Source organism: Odocoileus virginianus, chromosome 4 (genome assembly GCF_023699985.2).
Source record: "Odocoileus virginianus isolate 20LAN1187 ecotype Illinois chromosome 4, Ovbor_1.2, whole genome shotgun sequence".
Lineage (NCBI taxonomy): Eukaryota > Metazoa > Chordata > Mammalia > Artiodactyla > Cervidae > Odocoileus > Odocoileus virginianus.
In genome coordinates, this window is record NC_069677.1 from 10,808,151 (window position 1) to 10,830,838 (window position 22,688).

The following is a 22,688-nucleotide window of genomic DNA, read 5'->3' on the forward strand; positions in this document are numbered from 1 at the left end:
TCTGTGTGCAAGCAACACAGCAATGACAAATTAAAAAAAAAAAGACACAGTGGTTCTCAGGGCACCTCACCATGTATTCTTCAGGGAAGAAGGGAAGAAGAAGGTTTGAGGTGGAGGAGCACTAGGAAATGTGGTGGGATTATTAACTGCTATAATGATGGGGGGTTGGGGAGGGCAGGCAAGGATGCTAATATCCTGCATTAAACAGAATAGTCATGATAAAGAATTATCTCATCTAAAATGCTAATGGTGCCCCGTTGAGAAACACTGGAAGAGGAATCAGTAATTAGCACGACTCTTCTAATGCCTTAAATACCAGTGAAATCTTCAGAGAGCTGACAGCAAAGATGACAATGTCTGCTCTGGGACTACAGATGACGGTGCATGCAGGCTTTTGATGTGTCAGTCTTGCTGGTGGTGATACTAAGACCATCCTATGAGGGGGTGGGAGCCAGATGAATATTGTTAACTGGGAAGACAGCTGCAAGATGGGGAGTTATAAGGATGCCTGTGGAAAGGGACAGACCTCTCCTGCTTTTCATTTTTTCATATGGCTAAGCGAGGATACAATTGGGACACCAAAACTGCACATCAACACATCACAGGAGAATCTAGTCGAGAGCACTGATTTTCAAAGCGTGGTCCCCAACTAGCATCACCTGGGAACTTGTTGACACTACTACCTACTGAAGACAAGAAACTCTAAAAGTGGGTCCAACCAGGTGTGTTTTAACAAACCCTCCAGGTGAGTCTGAATCAGGCTCAAGTTTGAGAACCACCAATCTAGAAGGTTTAGGGCTAACCATGGCAATTGGTCACCAGAGATATTTTAGAAATGCTGTCTCACCCCTGTGCAGATTCTCTATTAGACTCTGAGAGGGAGGGGGATGTTGCAACATATCTGTTGCAGGCCAATTACCCAAGGTGGAGGGTCTAAGAAGGAAGACGTAAGTGATGAGAAATGAGAGTAAAGAGCGAATTACCAAGGGTCAATTTAAGTCTCAAGTCAGATTAGCCATCCTAGAAGGATTTTTTTTTTTAAACTGAAGAATAGTTGATTGACAACATTATATTAGTTTTAGGTATACAGCATAGTTATTTAGTATTTCTATAGATTATACTCCATGTTAAGGTATTATAAAAATAATGGTTATAATTCCCTGTGCTGTACAATATATCCTTGTTGTTCATCTATTTTATACATAGCAGTTTATATTTCTTAATGCCCTACCTATCTCTTGCCCCACCCTCTTCCTCTCCACATTGGTTTCCACTAGGTTGTTTTCTATACTGGTAAGCCTGTTTCTGTTTTGCTATACATATTTATTTCACTTTTTATATTTTACATATAAGTGATGATGTACAGTATTTGTCTTTTTCTGTCTGACTTCACCAGCATAATACTCTCTAGGTCCATCCATGTCATTGCAAATGGCAGAATTTCATTATTTACGGCAGAGTAATATTCCACTGTATGTATCTACACACCTTCTTTATCCATTCATCTGTTGATGGACACTTGAGTTGCTTCCATATCTTAGCTATTGTAAATAGTGCTGATATGAATACTGGGGTGCATGTGTCTTTTCAAACTATATTTTTCCAGATATATACCCAGGAGTGGAATTGCTGGATCACATGATAGTTCTATTTTTAGTTTTTTGAGGAACTTCTGTACTGTTTTCCATAGTGGCTGCACCAATTTACATTCTCACCCACAAGGTATGAGGGTTGCCTTTTCTCTACATCTTCAGCAACATTTGTTATTTATAAATTTTTTGATAATAGCCAACTCAACATGTGTGAGGTGGTATTTCATTGCTGTTTTTACTTGTATTTCTCTAATAAACAGCAATGTTGAGCATCTTTTCATGTGCCTGTTAGTCATCAATATGTCTTCTTTGGAAAAATGTCTATTCAAATCTTCTGCCCATTTCTTGTTTGGATTTTTTTTTTAAATATTAAGTTGTATGAGATGTTTATATATTTTAGAAGTTAACCCCTTGTTGGTTGCATTATTTGCAAACATTTTTTCCATTCAGTAGATCACCTTTTTGTTTTGTTGATGATTTCCTTTGCTATGCAAAAGCTTTTAAATTTAATTAGGTCCCTTTTATTTATTTTTGCTTTTATTTCTTTTGAATTAGGAGCTAGATTTCCTGCCAAAATACAGCGACAATTTGTGTCAGAGTATTCTGTCTACATTCTCCTCTCCTTTATGTTTTCATGTCTTATATTTAGTTCTTTAATTCATTTTGAGTTTATTTTTGTATATGGTGGGAGGAAATGTTCTAACCTTATTCTTTCACATGTAGCTGTTCTGTTTCCCCAGCACCACTTACTAAAGAGACTCTCATTTCTCCAGTGTGCATTCTTGCCTCCCATGTTTTAGATAAATTGACCACAGGTTTGTGGGTTTATTTCTGGGTAGAAGGATATTGCTTTTAATCAAACTTGTGCTTCTCTTTGAATAGCCAATACATTTATATGATTCAAAATTCAAAAGACTCAAAGGGTATGCAATAAAAGGTCTTTCACCCTCCCCTGTTCCTAGGTACTCAGCTCCAACTTCCTTCCCTCAGAGCCAGCCATGACATCAGTGTCTTCTAGGGACATGTATAAAAATACACACATATACGCTTTCCCCCCACTTTCTTTCTTAAAAAAAATGATAGCATGTTACACAATCTGTTTTGTATGTTGATTTTTTCACTTAATATATTTTGGTGATTATTCCATATTAAACATATCAAGAGCCACCTAGAAGACTTCCAAGTGTCTAAAAACATATAACACCTCAGGGACATGTGTGCCTTCCCTAAAGAGAAGGAGCATCTGTTAGGCCATTATATGATTCCTGTGAGTTTCGCAGTGAACCCCCTACAGAGAAATTGCACTAAAATTCTCCATTTGGAGAGCCTACTAGGGCCCTATTTATAAGTTGTTTTATAACAGAAGGAGGCAATATGGAAACTCTGAGGTCATTAAAGTTGATGAGTAACACCACCATATAAGATCAGCAGCTGGTGGGTCACAGCAGAGGGGAGCTTGAATACTAGGGAGAACTCAAAGCCATGAGAGCTCTTGGAAGTTTTTGCTGTAAGACTAATAGCTGTAAGTCACATTTTATCTACAGGAACTAGCAAAACACATGAAAGGATAAAGACATGGACTAGCTAAGAACGCTTAGAGTCAGTTTTCAACACTTAGAATCAGATATATAACACAGAATAAAATAATATATATAATCTCTATCCATCTGCTAGTTTCAGTTACAGTAACATTTCCTTCAAAATTACATTTTGTTCTGTCTGTCCTTCAGCACCATCAGTAGATGTCTTATCCCTCCCTGATTCCTGCCAGATTCATATCAACGTAGACTTTGAACCTAAAGCATGAAGGTTTCTGTTTTTTCATTTATTAGTTTTTAACTGGAGGATAATTGCTTTACAATGTTGTGCCAGTTTCTGCTGTAGAACAAAGTGAATCAGCGATATGTATACATATATCCCCTCCCTCTTGAAACTTCCTCCCATCCCCCATCCCACCCCTCTAGGTCATCAATAATAGCTTTATTGAGATATAATTCACATACCATATCATTAATGCATTTGAAGTAACAATTCAATGTTTGCTTGTTTTTTTTTAGTACAGTCACCGAGTTGTACAGCCATCAACTCAATGCACTTAGAACATTTTTATCACCCAAAAAGAAACCCTGTACCTATCCACAGTCACTACCCATAGCCTCTCAAATTCCCCCAGCTCTAGGTAGCCACCAATCTACTCTCTGTTTCTATGGATGAAAGACAAGGTGCTTCAACAGTCTCATCCGCGATTCAACACAACAGAGGAAACAAAATTAGTGATCTTGAAGATAGGTTAGCAGAAATGACACAAATTGAAACACAAAGAAATAAAGAGGGTGGGAAGAACAGAGCACCTAAGAGTTATGAAACAGAATCAAATTGGTCTACCATAGAGCTGGGTTCAACCCCTGGGTTGGGAAGATCCCCCAGAGAAGGGAACGGCTATCCACTCCAGTATTCTGGCCTGGAGAATTCCATGGACTGTATAGTCCTTGGGATTGCTGAGTCAGACACTACTGAGCGACTTTCACTTTCACTTTCATGTGTAATTGGAATTCCAGAAAGAGTAGAAATAGATACTGATATGAAAGAAATGTCTAAAGAAATAATGCCTAAAAATTTTACAAAAATAGTGAAATATACAGATCCAAAAGGTTCAGAAAATTCCAAGCAGTACAAATACCAAACAAAAACAATCAAATACATCTAGACATAACATATTCCAACTGCTGAAAATAAAAGATAAAGAGAAAATCTTATAGGCAGTTGGGGAAAAGGAGAAACATACTATTCACACAGGATGAGAGTTAAGTTTTCAAGTACACTTCTCATCTGAAACAATGCAAATCAATAAACAACAAAATGACAACTTTAGAATACTAAAAGAAAAAACTTTTAACCCAGAATTCTGCACCCATTAAACTGTCTCTCAAAAGTAAAGGAAAAATAAAAACTTTTAAAAATAAATGAAAACCTGAGAGAATTCATTATAAACAGGCTTGTCCATCAAGACCTGTTAAGTTCTTCAGACAGAAGGAATATACTAAAAAGAAGTTGGTTCTAAACAAACTAAGATCTCTAGAAATGGTTAAAATGAAGTAAATAGAAAAGACTTAAAAAAAAAAATTAAGTTACTCTAAAAGATAGTTTAAAGTTAAAATAATAGTAATATACTACAGATATATAGGATACATAAAAGAAAAATATATGACAATAATACGAAAGTTGAGAGGGAAGAACTTGGAGTATAATGTTTTAAGACTTTTATACAATAAGTGGTATAATATTATTTGAAGGTAGACTGTGATTAAAGATGTATATTGTACTAGAGCAGACACTAAAAAAAATTTTTAGGATGTATAATCATTAAGTTAATGGAGATAAAAATAAATAATTAAAATTCTAAGTTAATCCAAAGGCAGGCAGAGAAAGATAAAGGAACAAAGAAAAGATAGAACAAATGAAACAACTGCATGGCAGATTTAAATCCAAGTATATCAATAATTATATTAAATACCAATAGCCTAGTCATGCCAATTAAAGATTATCAGATTAGATAAAAAAGCAAGACTCAATTATATGCTGTCTACAAAAAGCTCACTTTAACTATAAAGACAGGGATAGGTTAAAAACCAAAGGGAAATATTAAAAATGCAGTTCAATTCAGTCGCTCAGTCGTGTTTGACTTTTTGCCACCCTGTGGACTGCAGCATGGCAGGCTTCCCTGTCCATCACCAACTCCCAGAGCTACAAGCACCAATTAAAAGAAAACTAAAATGGTTATATTAATACCATACAAGTAGATTTCAGAACAAGGAATATTAGTAGTGATAAAGAGAGTAATTTCATGATGAAAAGGTTAATTCACTAACTACAATGCTCCTATGCATTGTATGCATCTAACAACAGAGATCCAAAGTACATTATTCAAAAATTCTTAGAACTGAAAGGAGAACTAAGTAAATCTCTAACTGTATTTGGATACTTCAACACTCCTCTTTCAGTAACTGATTAAAAGAAACAAAGTATACAGAAAATAAGTAAAGATATAGTAGAACAGAACACCACCATCAACCTACATGACTGAATTGATACCACACCTAAAAAGACAGAATACACATTCTTTTCAAGTACACATGACGCATTTACCAAGATAAGCCATATTCTAGGCCACCAAGCAGAACTGAATCAATTTAAAAGAAATGAAATTATATAGAAATGTTCTGTGAGCATAATGAAATTAAATTAGAAGTTAATAACAAGAAGATATCTGAAAAAGCCCTCAAATATTTGGAGACTAAACACCACACATCTAAATGACCCATAGATCAAAGAGGAAGTCACAAGGATATTTGAAAACACTTCAAATTGAATGATGTGAAAGCACAATACATCAAATTTGAGGAGATACAGCTAAAGTAGCTAAAGTTTAGGAGGAAATTTATAGCATCAAATGCTAATATCAGAATAAAAGAAGAGCCTCAAATCTATACATGTGTATGTGTATATATGGGCTTCCCTGGTAGCTCAGTGGTAAAGAATCCGCCTGCCAATGTAGGAGACATGGGTTCAGTCACTGGGTCAGGAACATTCTGGAGAAGGAAATGGCAACCCACTCCGGTACTCTTGCCTGGAGAATCCCATGGACAGAGGAGCCTGGTGGCTAGAGTCCATGGGGTTGCAAAGAGTTGGATATGACTTAGCAACTAAACAACAACATGTGTGTGTGTATATGTACATATATATCTATATATACTTACATAAATATAGAAATACATCATTATCATGTGAGGTTTATCCTTAGAAATGTAGGGTTGGTTCAACATTCGAAAATCAATCAGTGTAATTTATTAATCAACTGGCTAGACGAAAAAAAACTAGATGATCATTTCATTAGATGCAACAACAAAAAAAGCACCTGACAAAATTCAAGTTCCATGTATGGCTCTGAGCAACAGCTTTAGTCTGAATGCAAAACACCGGAAAGCTCTGCTTTTAAAAAAGGTAAAAGGTTCTTAAGGGATCCAGAAGTCCTCTTATAAGAAAAGTATCAGCTGACTTTAGAAGACTGAATATGATGGGACAGATACTTAGCAGGGTCTTCAAATACACAGTGAAATTATGTTCACGATATAGTTGTTTCAGATAGAGCTGGTTACATGCAGGCAGACTTATGATGAAAAAAAGAAGAGCTTCACTATTACTGGACCTCTGGGCAAAGCTCCATTTGAAGTGGGGTTATGGTGTTGGGATACTGGGGTGGGAGTGGAACGTGGCTCACCAGGGAGGGACTTGGGACCAGAATGATTGACGGAATCTAGACTCCTCTATTGCCAGTTTAATAGCTCAAGTCTCAGTGAGTGATCCAACGGTCAAAGCAGACCTGAGTCTAGAAACCAAATTATCAAAGTAGAGCTGCAAAAGCCCAGATGAATGTCAAGGGTACTTGAAGCCAAGAAGATTAGAAGAAACAATCATCTCTCTTAGTACATGCTTGCAAACTGGGGTACAATTTAAAGAAACCAGATATGCAAGTGAAACCTCATATGTTAGAATGGTTATAAGGCTCTGTTACTCTTCCCTGTGAGGTAGGATGAAAAAGCTGGGCCTTCTGAGTTATGGGACAGGACAAGGAAAAACGTATACATGGCTTGCTGCAAATAGACCCATGTTCTAACAGGCACAGGGCCATGGCGATGGGCTTTACGGGGAACTCAGACCAGTTCCAGAATATCAGATTAACAGTATAGCCAAAAAAGAAAAGGGCCTAAAAAAGAAAGATGCCTCCGGCTTATTTTGGGGGACTATACAACATGATGGTTTGATATTGTACACATTGTAAAAATATAACCACAAACAATTAACACATCTGTCACCTCACATAGTTACCACGCATGTTTGTCTGTGGTAAGAACATTTAAGATCTATTTAAATTAGCTAATTTCAAGTATATAACACAGTGTTATTATTTTTTAATATTTATTTGGCCAAGCCAGATGTTAGCTGCAGCACTTGGGATCTTTAATTGTGGCATGTGAACTCTTATTTGTGGCAGGTGGGATCTAGTTCCCTGACCAGGTATCAAACTTGGGCCCCCTGCATTGGGAGCCTGAAGTCCCAGTCACTGGAGCCCCAGGAAAGTCCGTATAATACAATATTATTATTTACAGTCACTGTACCTTAGCTAGAGTCAGGTTACACATCAGGTCTCCAGAATTTATTCACTTTATAACTGAAAGTTTGTACCCTTTGACCAACATCTCCCCATTTTCCCACACAGTCCCCCTCCCCACCATCCACTGGCAACCAAGAATCTCTGGTTCTATGAGTTTGACTTTTTAGATTCCACATATAATTAAGGTCATACAGTATAGGTTTCCCCCACTTTTTCAAAGTAGAGCATTTCTATGAAACCTTTAGTAAGCATAAAGCAAAAAAAGCAATTACCTTAAGAACACATCTTGCTAACAGATGCACAAAATAAATTGAGATAATGCACAGATGTTCACAGACAAAGTTCAAAGCAGCTTGATGCTGAGATGGTGAGTGCAGTTCCTGGGGTTGGAGCTTATTTCCACTTTCACTGCTTGGGGTGTGTTCTGACTCTTGAACAGTTCCCTGAAAAACAAACATGGGCTATTTTCACTTTTTATACAAGCAAAAATTCTCGTAGGATATCTTGCAGTTAGCAAAAACAGGTACTAATGTAGTTCTTTCATAGAGCGAAGTGGCGTAAAGGAAGCTTTCAAAAATTGGGGAATACCTCGATGAGTCTTTGTCTAGCTTATTTCACCTCGCATAATGTCCTCCAATTTCATCTATATTGTCACAAATGGAAGGATTTCCCTCCTTTTAATGGCTAAATACTATTCCACTCTGTGTGTCCAATTTGCTTTATCCATTTATCCATCAACCAACACTTAGGTTGTTTCCAATCTTGGTTTGACTTATGGTGAATAATGCTGCAGTGAACAAGAGAATGCAGGTATCTCTTCCAGATACTGAGTCCATTTCCTTTAGATAAATACCCAGAAGTAGGATTTCTGGGTCATACGGTAGTTCATTTTTAAGTTTGAGGAAACTCCATATTGTTTTCCATAATGGCTAAACCAATTTACATTCCCACCAACAAGTGTACAAGAGTTCCCTCTCCTCCATATCCTCACCAGCATTTCCTACTTCTTGTCTTTTTTGGTTGGAGAAGACTCTTGAGAGTCCCTTGGATTATAAGAAGATCAAATCAGTTAATCCTAAAGGAAATCAATTCTGAAAACTCATTGGAAGGACTGATGCTGGAGCTGACATTCCAATACTTTGGGCATCTGATGCAAAGAAATGACTCATTAGAAAAGACCCTGATGCTGGGAAAGATGGAAGGCAGGAGGAGAAGGGGATGACAGAGGATGAGATGGTTGGATGGCATCACCAACTCGATGGATATGAGTTTGAGCAAGCTCTAGGAGTTGGTGATAGACAGGGAGGCCTGGTGTGCTGTGGTTCATGGGGTCGCAAAGAGTTGAACATAAACACGACTGAGTGACTGAACTGGTCTTTTTGGTAACAGCCATGCTAACAGGTTTGAGGTGATATCTCAATGTGGTTTTGATTTGCATTTCCCTAATGACTAGTCAGGAAGCAACAGTTAGAACTGGACATGGAACAACAGACTGGTTCCAAATAGGAAAAGGAGTACGTCAAGGCTGTATATTGTCACCCTGCTTATTTAACTTATATGCAGAGTACATCATGAGAAACGCTGGGCTGGAATCAAGATGGCCAGGAGAAATATCAGTAACCTCAGATATGCAGATGACACCACCCTTATGGCAGAAAGTGAAGAGGAACTAAAATGCCTCTTGATGAAAGTAAAAGAGGAGAGTGAAAAAGTTGGCTTAAAGCTTAACATTCAGAAAACTAAGATCATGGCATCTGGTCCCATCACTTCATGGAAAACAGATGGGGAGACAGTGGAAACAGTGTCAGACTTTATTTGTTTGGGCTCCAAAATCACTGCAGACGGTGATTGCAGCCATGAAATTAAAAGACGCTTACTCCTTGGAAGGAAAGTTATGACCAACCTAGATAGCATATTAAAAAGCAGAGACATTACTTTGCCAACAAAGGTCCGTCTAGTCAAGGCTGTGGTTTTTCCAGTGGTCAAGTATGGATGTGAGAGTTGGACTGTGAAGAAAGTTGAGTACTGAAGAATTGATGCTTTTGAACTGTGGTGTTGGAGAAGACTGTTGAGGGTCCCTTGGACTGCAAGGAGATCCAACCAGTCCATCCTAAAGGAGATCAGTCCTGGGTGTTCATTGGAAGGGCTGATGTTGAAGCTGAAACTCCAATACTTTGGCCACCTCATGCCAAGAGTTGACTCATTGGAAAACACCCTGATGCTGGGAGTGATTGAGGGCAGGAAGAGAAGGGGGAGACAGAGGATGAGATGGCTGGATGGCATCACTGACTCAATGGACACAAGTCTGAGTAAACTCCGGGAGTTGGTGATGGACAGGGAAGCCTGGCGTGCTGTGATTCATGGGGTCGCAAAGAGTCGGACACGACTGAGTGACTGAACTGAACTGAATGACTAGTGATGTTGAGCACATTTTCAAATATCTCTTGGCCACTTAGATGTCATTTTTGGAAAAATGTCTATTCAAGTCCCTTGCTCACTTTTTAATTGGATTACTTGATGTCCTTGGGGGGGCAGTTGTTTTGTTTTTGCTATTGAGCTAGATATGCATTCTTTATATATTTTAGTTATTAATCCCCTTTAGATACATGATTTATAAATATTTTCTCTCATTTATAGGTTACCTTTTCATCTCATTGCATATGGACCAGCAAAATTTTCCCAATACCATTTGTTGAAAAGACTCTTCTTCCTCCATTGTGTTTTCTTGGACCTCTTTTCAAAGATCAGTTGATCGTCTACATGTGGGTTTATTTCAGGGCTCTCTATTCTGTTCCACTGATACATGTCTGTTTTTATGCCAACACCATACTGTTTTGGAAGGGCTGATGCTGAAGCTGAAACTCCAATAGTTTGGTCACCTGATGTGAAGGGCTGACTCATTGGAAAAGACCCTGATGCTGGGAAAGATCGATGGCAGGAGAAGGGGATGACAGAGGATGAGATGCCTGGATGGCATCACTGACTCAGTGGACATGGGTTTGAGCAAACTCCTGGAGATGGTGAAGGATAGGAAAGCCTGGCGTGCTGCACTCCATGGGGTCGCAAAGAGTCAGACACGACTGATTAAACAATAACAATGCTGTTTTGATTACTACAGCTTTCTAATATAGTTTGAAATCAAGAATTGCAATGCCTTCAGCTTTGTTCTTTCTCAAGAGTGCTTTGGCTATTTAGAGTTTTTTGTGGTTCCATACACATTTTAGGATTGTTTGTTCTATTGATATTTCTATGGAAAATGTCATTGGAATTTTGATAGGAACTGCATTGAATTTGTAGATCACTTTGGGTGGTATGGATGATTTAATGATATTAATTCTTCCAATCCATGAATACGGGCTATCTTTCCATTTACTTGTGTCTTTTCAATTTCTTTCATCAGTATCTTATAGTATTCAGAGTATAGATCTTTCACCTCCCTGGTTAAATTTATCCATATGTATTTATTTATTTACTCTTCCTAATGCTATTATAAGTGGGATTGTTTCCTTAGTTTCTTTTTGAGATTGTTCATTGTTGGTGCCTCCAGCTTCTGACACAGGTTTTAAAGAAGACTAGTTCCTTCTGCAGCCCCTTTCCAAAGGCCACATCAATTCAGAGAGAAAAATCAAAACAAAAGCCCCAGAGCTAGAGACAGGAAGGAAGGGAAGCTATTCAAACTCCCTGTCCCTCTCCTCCACAGCATACAATAGTCGAGTCCTCTACTAGAGAAGCACGTCTCCAAAAGAATCCCTCTGACCTGGTGTTTTCTGGTTTTAAAGCCTCTGTTTGATCACTGTCACTATGGCGACAAGTCTGGGATGCTCTGCTCTAAGTGAGGAAGCTTATCCCTTCAAATATGCTTCTTGAGTGAGCAACAAAGGAATGCACTGAACCTCAACTAATCTCATATTCTCCTGGGAGACCTCTCTCAAGAGGCACTTCCCCCCCTCTTGTCCTCACAAACCTCCCAGGTTTAACACTGTTCAGTCAATAACCACATTTACATAGAGATTTACAGTTTATTTTGACCCACATCACATCAATCAAGCCTGAAAAGTCCTCTTAAGTCACATGAGCTTCTTCTACAGCAACTAAACAAGGCCTTTGGTTTTAGGGAGCCCTTCCCCAGAAGGCTAGCAGACATGGGCCCTGCAGCTGGGATAGGATCCAGGAAGGAGGGGTAGGAGGGCAGGGAGTTTATCCACATGACTTTTTCTTTTCCAGAAGGAAGAATCTGCAGAGGCTTGTAACCCTGGCACGCCTGATGCCCATTCCCCCAAAGCTCTTCTCAGTCTGTTCCAGGCTGTTCTGACTTGGCTCATGTTCTACATCATTCCCAGCCCCAATTGTTCTAAGAGTGGCTGTCAGCTCTGGGGAATTTATCTTCCCTGACCTCAGATGGGTCTTCCTTAATTATGAGTTGTTAGAGTCAGCCTTGACTTCCTTTAACATAGACGTAAAAAGAACGCTCTCCTTTATTTTCCTGTATTTTCTCCCCTCTATGATGTCATTCTCCGTCACTTCTAGTCACCACATGTGTATGGGTTTGCCCCTCACCAAGCAACTCTCTGCAACACCAGCTGAATGTCCTACAATTTAATTCAATTCTGATGTTCTCTACCTGGAAAGAACATCAGATTCCACAGACTGCACCCACTTCATAGGGCAATTGCAAGTCTGGGTAGTCACCTGTACTTCTGAGCAATTGGCTATAAGTCAAAGGTTCCCACACCCCCTCCTTAAGTTTGATCATTAGCTAGGAAAGCTCAGAGAACTCAAGAAAACAGTTTACTTATTAGATCAGTAGTTTATTACATTGGCTATTAAAGAACATGAATAACCAGTCAGATGAAGAGATACATAGGGTAAGGTCCTGAAGAGTCCCAAGCATAGGAGCTTCTGTCTCATGGAGTCTGGAGTATACCACCTTCCTGGCACATAGATAAATCAACCTAGGAGTTCTTCAAACAGCATCTTTTTGGGTTTTTATGGAGGCTTCCTATCATAGGCATGATTGATCACATCATTGGCCATTGGTGATTAAGTCATTCTCTAGCCCTCCTCCCCTCCCCAGAGGTCAGGAAGTAGAACTGAAAGCTCCAACTCTAATCACCTGGCTGGTTCTGCTGGCAACTAGTCCTCTTCCAGTGGTCTTCTAGGGGCTTTCCAAAAATCACCTCATGAATATATGCTCAGCGGTCAAAAGAGGCTCGTTATGAATAGCAAAAAACACCCATTTCATCTTTATGCTCTAGAGCTATTTAAGGAGTTAGGAACAAAAGATTTGCATATAGCTCTTAGCACTTAAGAAATTACAATGGTTTTAAGAGCTAATTCCAGAAAACATGACAAATTTATTACATCAGAGTACCATAATAGTGCTGTACTTTGCTTAGTCACTCAGTCATGTCCAACTCTTTGCGACCCCATGGACTGTAGCCCACCAGGCTCCTTTGTCCATGGAGATTCTCCAGGCAAGAATACTGGAGTGGGTTGCCATGCCCTCCTCCAGGGGATCTTCCCAACCCAGGGATCGAACCCAGGTCTCCTGCATTGCAGGCAGATTCTTTACTGTCTGAGCCACCAGGGAAGCCCATACCTCTTAATAGTTTCATAACATTGGGGAAGTAATTTAACCCTTTTTTAAAATTTCATTTTTAATTGGGGGATAATTACAATATTGTTATAAGGTGATTATTATTATTATTATAAGGTGATGGTTTCTACCTTTCTAAGCCTGTTACCTCCTCTGTAAGATGGGGACAAATACATCTACCCAGTGGGTTTGATGATAAGGACTGAGGACCAGACGCCTTTTACAACACTTAGTTCCTTCCCATCCTAGCTCACTCTGCCCTCAGGGCGTAGGCAGTCTCTAACCTCTTACGAAGGTTCATAACAAAAAGGTAAAATGATGTATCAACCTCTCATTGACCTCTCTAGCTTCTGTTTTTTGGTCACCTAAATCATTTCTGGGTGATGTGTAATTCCTTCCCTTCAGTTTTCAAAACAAACAAATAAGGGAAGCTGTTGAACTTCATTTGTTTTTATTATGAGAGGCAATGAGGTAAGAACAAAGATTATCCTAGGAGGCAAAACTTCTGGGCTCCAGTCATACCTGCTCGCTGAGCTCCTCAGACTCTTTAGTCTCCAGGAGTTTCTTTCTAAATGACTCCTTTGCCTTACCTCCCAGAGCAAAGTGGCTGGATAGGTTGCCCCGTTAGAGGCCCTTTCCAATCTAAGATCTCCCTTAAGGGAGTACCAAACATAAAATAGGGATAGATCAGACTTTGCTGAGAGACTGGTCTTGCCCTCTAGGAGTATTCTAAAATCAACCCCCACTTCTTAAAATAAACATTTCATTTGGAAATAATTTTAGATTTTCAGAAAAGTGGCTAAGATGATGCAGAGAGTTCATTTAACCAATTCCCCCTAATGACAACATCTTACATTACCATGGTACATTTGTTAGAACTAAAAAACCAACATTAGTACACTACTATTTACTAAATTCCAGACTTTATTTGGATTTCACCACTTTTTCCACTAATGTCCTTTTTTCTGTTCCTGGATCCAATCCAGGATACCTCATTGCATTTAGGATAAAATATTTTTTAAATGGTGAAAGATTTCCAACATAGAGACAAACAGAACTTTAGTAAAAAGAATATCAGAAACACCTGATGCTCTTTTTGAGCCCTCTCTTCCCATTTTCAAGCCCTTTCCTTTCTCCCTAGAGAATCACCATCACAAACATTGTTTATCATTCCCAGGCACATTTGCATGGATTCCTAAATATATATATATATATACATAATAAACACTATATAGTGTTGCTTTCCAGACTTTAAAACTTATATAAACATTATTCTTTTTGCATCCTTCCATAACTTGTTTTTTCATTCTACATTGTTTTGAGATCCATCTGTTAGGAAATAAAATGATGGTTCTTTCAACTGCTATACATAATATGTATAGTATTTCATTCTATGAGTACACCACTATTATCATACACCCACTGATAGACATTTAAACCATTTCCCTTTTTTTTTTTCTGCTGCTGAAATAGACACTTTAATGAATGTTTGCTGATGCACATAAGACTCTATCTAGCACTAGAATTTCTAGGTTAAAGGTGTAACCAAGTTGTTTCTTAAAGCTGTTGTACTGATCTACACTCTTTTCAGAAGTGAGTGAGTCTGTTGCTCCACTTCCTCATCCTTACTTGGAGGTGCATTCATTTTATAAATTAATTGGGAGAGAATTGGCATCTTTATGATGAGTCTTCCAGTTCAAGAACACAGCAGCTTTCTTTTTATTAAGGCTCTTTTTTTTTCCTTTAAATAACTGCAATTTCTCCAAAAATATTCTTGTACATATTTTGGTTAGGCATATGTTTAGGCATCTTGAGGCTTTTATTACTATTGAAAAATAGAATTTTTTAAATTAACTTTCCTAATTGGCTATTACTGGTGAATAAGATTTTGATATGTTGATTTTGTGTCTAGGGAAACTGGCAAGCTCTTACTATATATTTTCCACTTATAGACCTCAAGAAAGTCATATCGTAGGCAAATAAGGACATACCTTTCAATATTCACATCATTTTTCTTACTTTATTGCATTGGTTAGAATCTCCTGTACAGTGCTAAATATAAATGGCAAGAAAGGGCATCTTAATCTTTTTTGTGTCTTTAATGAAAATAAGCCTAGAGTCTTATTGTAAGGATAGTTTTTGCTGGACTATTTTGATAGATGCTCTTTATCAAGTTAAGGAAATTCCCTTCTAATTTTCCTGAAAAGTCTATTCAATCATGAATAAAGCACTAAATTATGACAACTGCTTCTTCTGTATCTTATAGATTATAGGTATTAACTGATCTGCTAATATGATTTATTACATTAACACATTTTCTGATGTTGGATCATTCTTAATTTCATGCATAAACTCTACTTAGAATATATTTCATAAAAATTTATGTTCATAAATTGGATTGGTCTATAATTTTCCTTTCTTGTATTCTTGTCTGGTTCGTGTATTTAGGTCATATTGTCATTGTAAAAGTAAGTGAAAGTGAAAGTGAAAGTTGCTCAGTTGTGTCTAACTCTTTGTGACCCAATGGACTATACAGTCCATGAAATTTTAGGCCAGAATATTGGCCTAAATACTTCTCCAGGGGATCTTCCCAACCCAGGATGGAACCCAGGTCTCCCATATTGCAGGCAGATTCTTTACCAGCTGAGTCACCAGGGAAGCTTTTCCTAATTTTCTATTTTTTTAAACAGTTTGTTAATATTAAGATTATCTACTTCTTTGAAGTTGAATAAAGTACAGATGTAAATCACCTAAGTATGATATTTTGGGGTGAGGAATTCTTGGTTATTAGTTTAAATTCTTTAATGATTTTTGCTTTATTGGTATTTTCTGAAGTAATTTTGGCAAAAAAATATTTACCTAGAAAACCATGTCTTCTCCCAATCCAAATTTTGGCATAAAATTCTTCAGAGTATAATCTTATGATTTTTATTATATATTACACATCTGTAGTTATAGTTCCCTTTCTTCCAAAATATTATTTGTGGCTCTGTTGTTGAATTAAAAACCACTTAATTAGGGATTAATCAATTTTATAACTCCTCTAATTTACTTTCTATATCATTTTGTTTGTTTTCTTAGTGTCCTTACTTCTACTTTTCTAAAGGCTTATTTTCTTTCTTGTCTATCTTCTTGAGAAGATAGTATGTATTCTCCCTTTGTTCTTTATTAGCTTAATCCTTATTTAGTTTGGAAAGCAACACGCCAAACAAAAAAACAAACAAATTATATTTTTCAGGCTCCGTTATAGCTAGGAAATGCCATATGACATACTTCTTACCAATGACATATAAGTGGAAGTTACTGCATAGGGCTTCCAGTAATACTCTGTAATTAAATATATTCTTCCTTGAGAACCCCTTGAATAGTATGAAAAGGCAAAAAGATATGACACTGAAAGATGAACTCCCCAAGTTGGTAGGTGCCCAATATGCTACTGGGGAAAAATGAAGAAATAACTCCAGAAAGAATGAGGAGGCTGAGCCAAAGTGAAAACACATGCAATTGTGGATGGGACTAGTGATGGAAGTAAAGTCCGATGCTTTAAAGAACAATATTGTATATGAACCTGGAATGTTAGGTCCATGAATCAAAGTAAATTGGAAGTGATAAAACAGGAGAGGGCAAGAGTGAACATCGACATTTTAGGAATAAGTGATCTGAAATGGACCAGAATGGGCGAATTTAATTCAGATGACCATTACATCTACTACTGTGGGTAAGAATCCCTTAGAAGAAATGGAGTAGCTCTCATAGACAACAAAAGAGTTCAAAATGCAGTAGTTGGGTGCAATCTCAAAAATGAAAGAATGATCTCTGTTCGTTTCCAAGGCAAACCATTCAAGATCACAGTAATCCGAGTCTATGTCCCAATCACTAATGCCAAAGACGCTGAAGTTGAATGGTTCTATAAAGACCTATAAGACCTTCTAGAACTAACACCAAAAAAAGATGTCCTTTTCAACATAGGGAACTGGAATGCAAAATTAGGAAGTCAAGAGATACCTGGAGTAACAGGTAAGTTTGGCTTTGGAATACAAAACGAAGCAGGGCAAAGGCTTACAGAGTTTTACCAAGAGAACACACTGGTCATAGCAAGTGTGTTGCTTACAACAACACAATAGACAACTCTACACATGGACATCACCAGAAGGTCAATACCGAAATCAAATTGATTATATTCTTTGCAGCCAAAGATGGAGAAACTCTATACGGTCAGCAAAAACAAACCAGCAGCTGACTGTGGCTCAGATTATGAACTCCTTATTGAAAAATTCAGCTGTAAATTGAAGAAAGTAGGGAAAACCACTAGACTATTCAGGTATGACCTAAATCAAATCCCTTATGATTATACAGTGGAAGTGACAAACAGATTCAAAGAATTAGATCTGACAGAGTGCCTGAAGAACTATGGACAGAAGTTCATAACATTGTACAGGAGGCAGTGATCAAAACCATCCCCAAGAAAAAGAAATGCAGAAAGGCAAAATGGTTGTCTGAGGAGGCCTTACAAGTAGCTGAAAAAAGAAGAGAAGCAAAAGGCAAAGGAGAAAAGGAAAGATATATCCATCTGAATGCAGAGTTCCAAAGAATAGCAAGGAGAGACAAGAAAGCCTTCCTCAGTGATCAATGCAAACAAATAGAAGAAAGTAATAGAATCAGAAAGACTAGAGATCTCTTCAAGAAAATTAGAGATACCAAGGGAAAATTTCATGCAAAGATGGGCACAATAAAGGACAGAAATGGTATGGACCTAACAGAAGCAGAAGATATTAAGAAGAGGTGGCAAGAATACACAGAAGAGCTATACAAAAAAGATCTTCATGACCCAGATAATCACAATAGTGTGATCCCTCACCTAGAGCCAGATATCTTGGAGTGTGAAGTCAAGTGGGCCTTAGGAAGCATCATTACAAAGAAAGCTAGTGGAGGTGATGGAGTTCCAGCTGAGCTATTTCAAACCCTAAAAGATGATGCTGTGAAAGTGCTGCACTCAATATGCCAGCAAATTTGGAAGACTAAGCAGTGGCCACAGGACTGGAAAAGGTCAGCTTTCATCCCAATCCCTAAGAAAGGCAATACCAAAGAATGCTCAAACTACCGCACAATTGCACTCACCTCACATGCTAGCAAAGTAATGCTCAAAATTCTCCAAGCTAGGCTTCAACAGTACATGAATCAAGAACATTCAGATATTCAAACTGGATTTAGAAAAGGCAGAGAAACCAGAGATCAAATTGCCAACATCTGTTGGATCATAGAAAAAGCAAGAGAATTCCAGAAAAACATCTACTTCTGCTTCACTGACTACTCTAAAGCCTTTGACTGTGTGGATTACAACAAAATGTGAAAAATTCTTAAAGAGATGGGGATACCAGACCACCTTACCTGTTTCCTGAGAAACCTGTATGTACATCAAGAAACAACTGCTAGAACCGGACATGTAACAACAGAGTGGTTCAAAATTGAAAAAGGAATATGTCAAGGCTGTATATTGTCAACCTGATTATTTAACTTACATGCACAGTACATCATGCAAAATGCTAAGCTGGATGAAGCACAAGCTGGAATCAAGATTGCAGGGAGAAATAGCAATAACTTAAGGTATGCAGATGATACCACCCTTATGACAAAAAGCAAACAGGAACTGAAGAGCCTCTTGATGAAGGTGAAAAAGGAGAGTGAAAAAACTGGCTTAAAACTCAACATTCAAAAAACAAAAATCATGGCATCCGGTTCCATCACTTCATGGCAAACAGATGGGGAAACAATTTAAACAGTGACAGACTTTATTTTCTTGGGCTCCAAAATCACTGCAAATGGTGACTGCAGCCATGAAATTAAAAAGATTGCTCCTTGGAAGAAAAGCTATGACAAACCTAGACAGAATATTAAAAAGCAGAGACATTACTTTGCCAATAAATACATGTATAGTCAAATCTATACCAGTCAATTGATCCAACCAGGATCAGTCCAACCAGGACTGATCCAACCAGTCAATCCTAAAGGAAATCAGTCGTGAATATTCATTGGAAGGACTGATGATGAAGCTGAAGCTCCAATACTTTGGCCACCTGATAAGAAGAACTGATTCATTGGAAAATCCCTGATACTGGGAAAGATTGAAGGCAGGAGAAGAAGAGGACAACAGAGGATGAGATGGTTGGATGGCATCACGAACTCGATGGACATGGGTTTGAGCAAACTCTGGGAGTTGATGAAGGACAGGGAAGTCTGGTATGCTGCAGTCCATGGGGTTGCAAAGAGCCAAACACAATTGAGCAACTGAACTGAATTATAAGAGAGCAAACTCAGTTGGTACATGCCTCTTTCATAACCTGTCATTTTTTCCCCCATCATGTCTGGAATGTGCATATAAAACTGGAAGTAAAGCAGCCACCTTACAACTGTGAGGCAGCAAGTTTGAGTAAAAGCTAAGTTTAGATGAGTCAAAAGTTAGAAGAGTCAGGGTCAACATGGTGACATGGAATCTCCACATCTGCTTTGAACTATCTACCTCCAAATGAATCAAGTTCCTCCGAAAATTGTGTTCCGCTGAGACAGGAGGGAAGTGGGCAGGGCACAGCTGAAACCATGCATCTCAGATTGGAACTTGAACCATGGCTTTCTAACAAGGTCATACACCTGGTTTCAGGGTTTACTGAAGCTCAAGTTACTGATGTCTCATTGCAGAAAAACTTCAGTGAGACACAAAGTGATAGGTAAGAAATGGGTTTATTTAAAGAGAAATTCACTCCACAGACAGAGTGTGGGTCACCTCAGAAGGTGAGAACAACTCTAAAATATGGCATGGTTAGTTTTTTTGGGCTGGGTAATTTCATAGGCTAAGGAGTGGGAGGATTATTCCAGCTATTTTAGGGAAGGGGAGGGGGATTTCCAGGAATTGGGCCAACACACACTTTTTGATCCTTGATGTTGGCTTCAGAACTGTCATGGCACTGGTGGGTGTGTCACTTAGCTTGCTAATGTGTTAAAATGAGTGTATACTGAGGTTCAAGGTCTAGTGGAGGTCTGCCATCTTGGACCTATTTGGTTCAAATCAGTTTATGTCTTGTCCTTGGGCTATGTCATCTTTTAAAGTTTGTGTCCTGACCCCTTTCCTTCTGTTTCAGAACCATTAAAAGAATGATACAACCATTAAGAAGAGAATATGACTTAGGCATACATATATGCAGGCTTCCCTGGTAGCTCAGCTGGTAAAGAATCCACCTGCAGTGCAAGAGACTCTGGTTCGATTCCCAGGTAAGGAAGATCCCCTGGAGAAGGGATAGACTACGCATTCCAGTATTCTTGAGCTTCCCTGGTGGCTCAGATGGTTAAGAATTTGCCTGCAATGCAGAAGACCTCGGTTCAATCCCTGGGTTGGGAAGATCACCTGGAGGAAGGCATGGAAACCCACTCTTATATTCTTGCCTGGAGAGTTGCCATGGACAGAGGAGCCTGGTGGGATCGCAGAGTCAGACACGACTGAGTGACTAAGCACAGCATAGCATACATATATATGGCTGATTCATGTTGATGTATGGTAGAAACCAATACAACATTGGGTAACAATTATCCTCCAGTAAAAAAAAAAAAAAAAAAAGAACAGAATATGACATAAACTGGTTAGAACCTATTAGGCCCAAGATGGTGGAGGATTCAAACTTCAGTAGACCTTGAGCCTCATTATATGCTCACTACATACATTAGCATTTGCTTAATACATTAGCTTGAGCCTCATTATATGCTCACTACATACATTAGCATTTGCTTAATACATTAGCTAATACATATATTAGCATTTGCTTAATACATTAGCATTTGCTAAATTATGAATCCACAGGTGCCATAACAGTTCTGAAAGTGAAGTCACTCAGTCATGTCCAACTCACCAGGCTCCTCCATCCACAGGATTTTCCAGGAAAGAATACTGGAGTGGATTGCCATTTCCTTCTCCAGGGGATCTTCCTGACCCAGGGATTGAACCCAGGTCTCCCGCACTATAGGCAGTTCTGAAGCTGAACATAAAAGGCCAAAAAATGGGTAGTAGCCCAATTCCTGGAAATCCCCACTCCCTGCACAAAATAGCTGAAATAACCCACCCACAAGAAAGAAAAGTTTTGTTGATTAAACGGAGAGATCACCTGAGCTGGTTTAAACCAAAAAGACCACCTAGCCAACCCAAAAAGTAATGATATAAATGAAAATGGCCACGGTTTAAGTCCCTAAGTTTGAGGTGGCTTGTTATGCAACATAAGCTAGCTAATACAGAAATTGATTTCAGGAGTGGGGTGCTGCCATAACAAAAGTCTAAAACATGTGGTGTTGGGTTTGGAATAGGTTAGTGACCAGAAACTCAGTAAGGAAACAGACTGCAAAGGCCAAAAAAATGGGGGGAAAAAATGCTATAGCAAATTTGTAAAATGATGGCTCATACTATGTACAGAAAGAACATCTGGTAAACCTGAAGTTGACAGTACCTTGAGAGAGAAAGAAAATGTCAGTTACAGCTAAGTAGATCTCCAGAGAGAATTTGGAAAGTGCCACTTGGGTGCTCTTTACTACATATGATAAAGGATGGCAAGACAGAGGGACAGGTGAAAGAAGGGAATGTTCAGTTTGCAGCCTGAATTTAGATAGAAAACAGAGGGCCCAGGGCCTGCTGCATTGGAAAACAAAACTCTTATCTCTAGTCTCCCCATATCTGAATAGTCTTCAAGTAAAAGATTCTCAAACTGAAAGGAGACCTTAGGACACAGAGAAAAGCAAGGGTATGGCCACTTGTTAAGACCTCTGAAAGATTTAAGAAAGTGCCTAGCATACTTTCTCAGCTAGACAAAAAGGTATGACAGAGCCTGATCCCAAATCACAGTGAATAAATCTAGAGAAAAAATAATTGTGGGTACAGCTTTGTTGAATAAAGTAGACTATAAACTCTTACACAGAAAGTCCAAAATGTCAAAAATAAATAAATAGAACTATACCAGTAAAAGCACCATCAGCTTGAACTAGAGGGAACTAAAACTGATTAAACTGCAGAGAGGTCTCTAGGCTCTCAACTACCGATGGGCAGGAAGCCAGATGAGAAAGCTACTGCTACCATGGCCATTTCTCAGGGAAATAAAGGAAAGATTTCTCAAGATGGGGAACCAAGGGACTGAAGAATGGAGTCTAGAGCCTTGGAGGACAATGGACTGGGAGGGCACTCCCAGGAAACAGAACTGAGCCCTAGTCAAGGGCCTAGGGGAAATTTTAGACCAGTGACTGCTATAGATCTCCTGATCTTCCCCTTCTGAAGTGGAGTGTCTATTCAGTTAACCTGCCT

At 38.6% G+C, this 22,688-nt stretch overlaps 1 protein-coding gene across 1 annotated transcript in view; it reads right to left on the reverse strand.

Moving 5' to 3' along the window:
* MYLK (myosin light chain kinase) overlaps positions 1-22,688 on the reverse strand; it is a 282,381-nt gene that overhangs the window by 224,675 nt on the left and 35,018 nt on the right. The window contains exon 2 of the mRNA XM_070466095.1: positions 8,037-8,207. The gene's annotated coding sequence lies outside the window, so the exon portion shown is untranslated. The remainder of the gene's footprint in view (positions 1-8,036; positions 8,208-22,688) is intronic.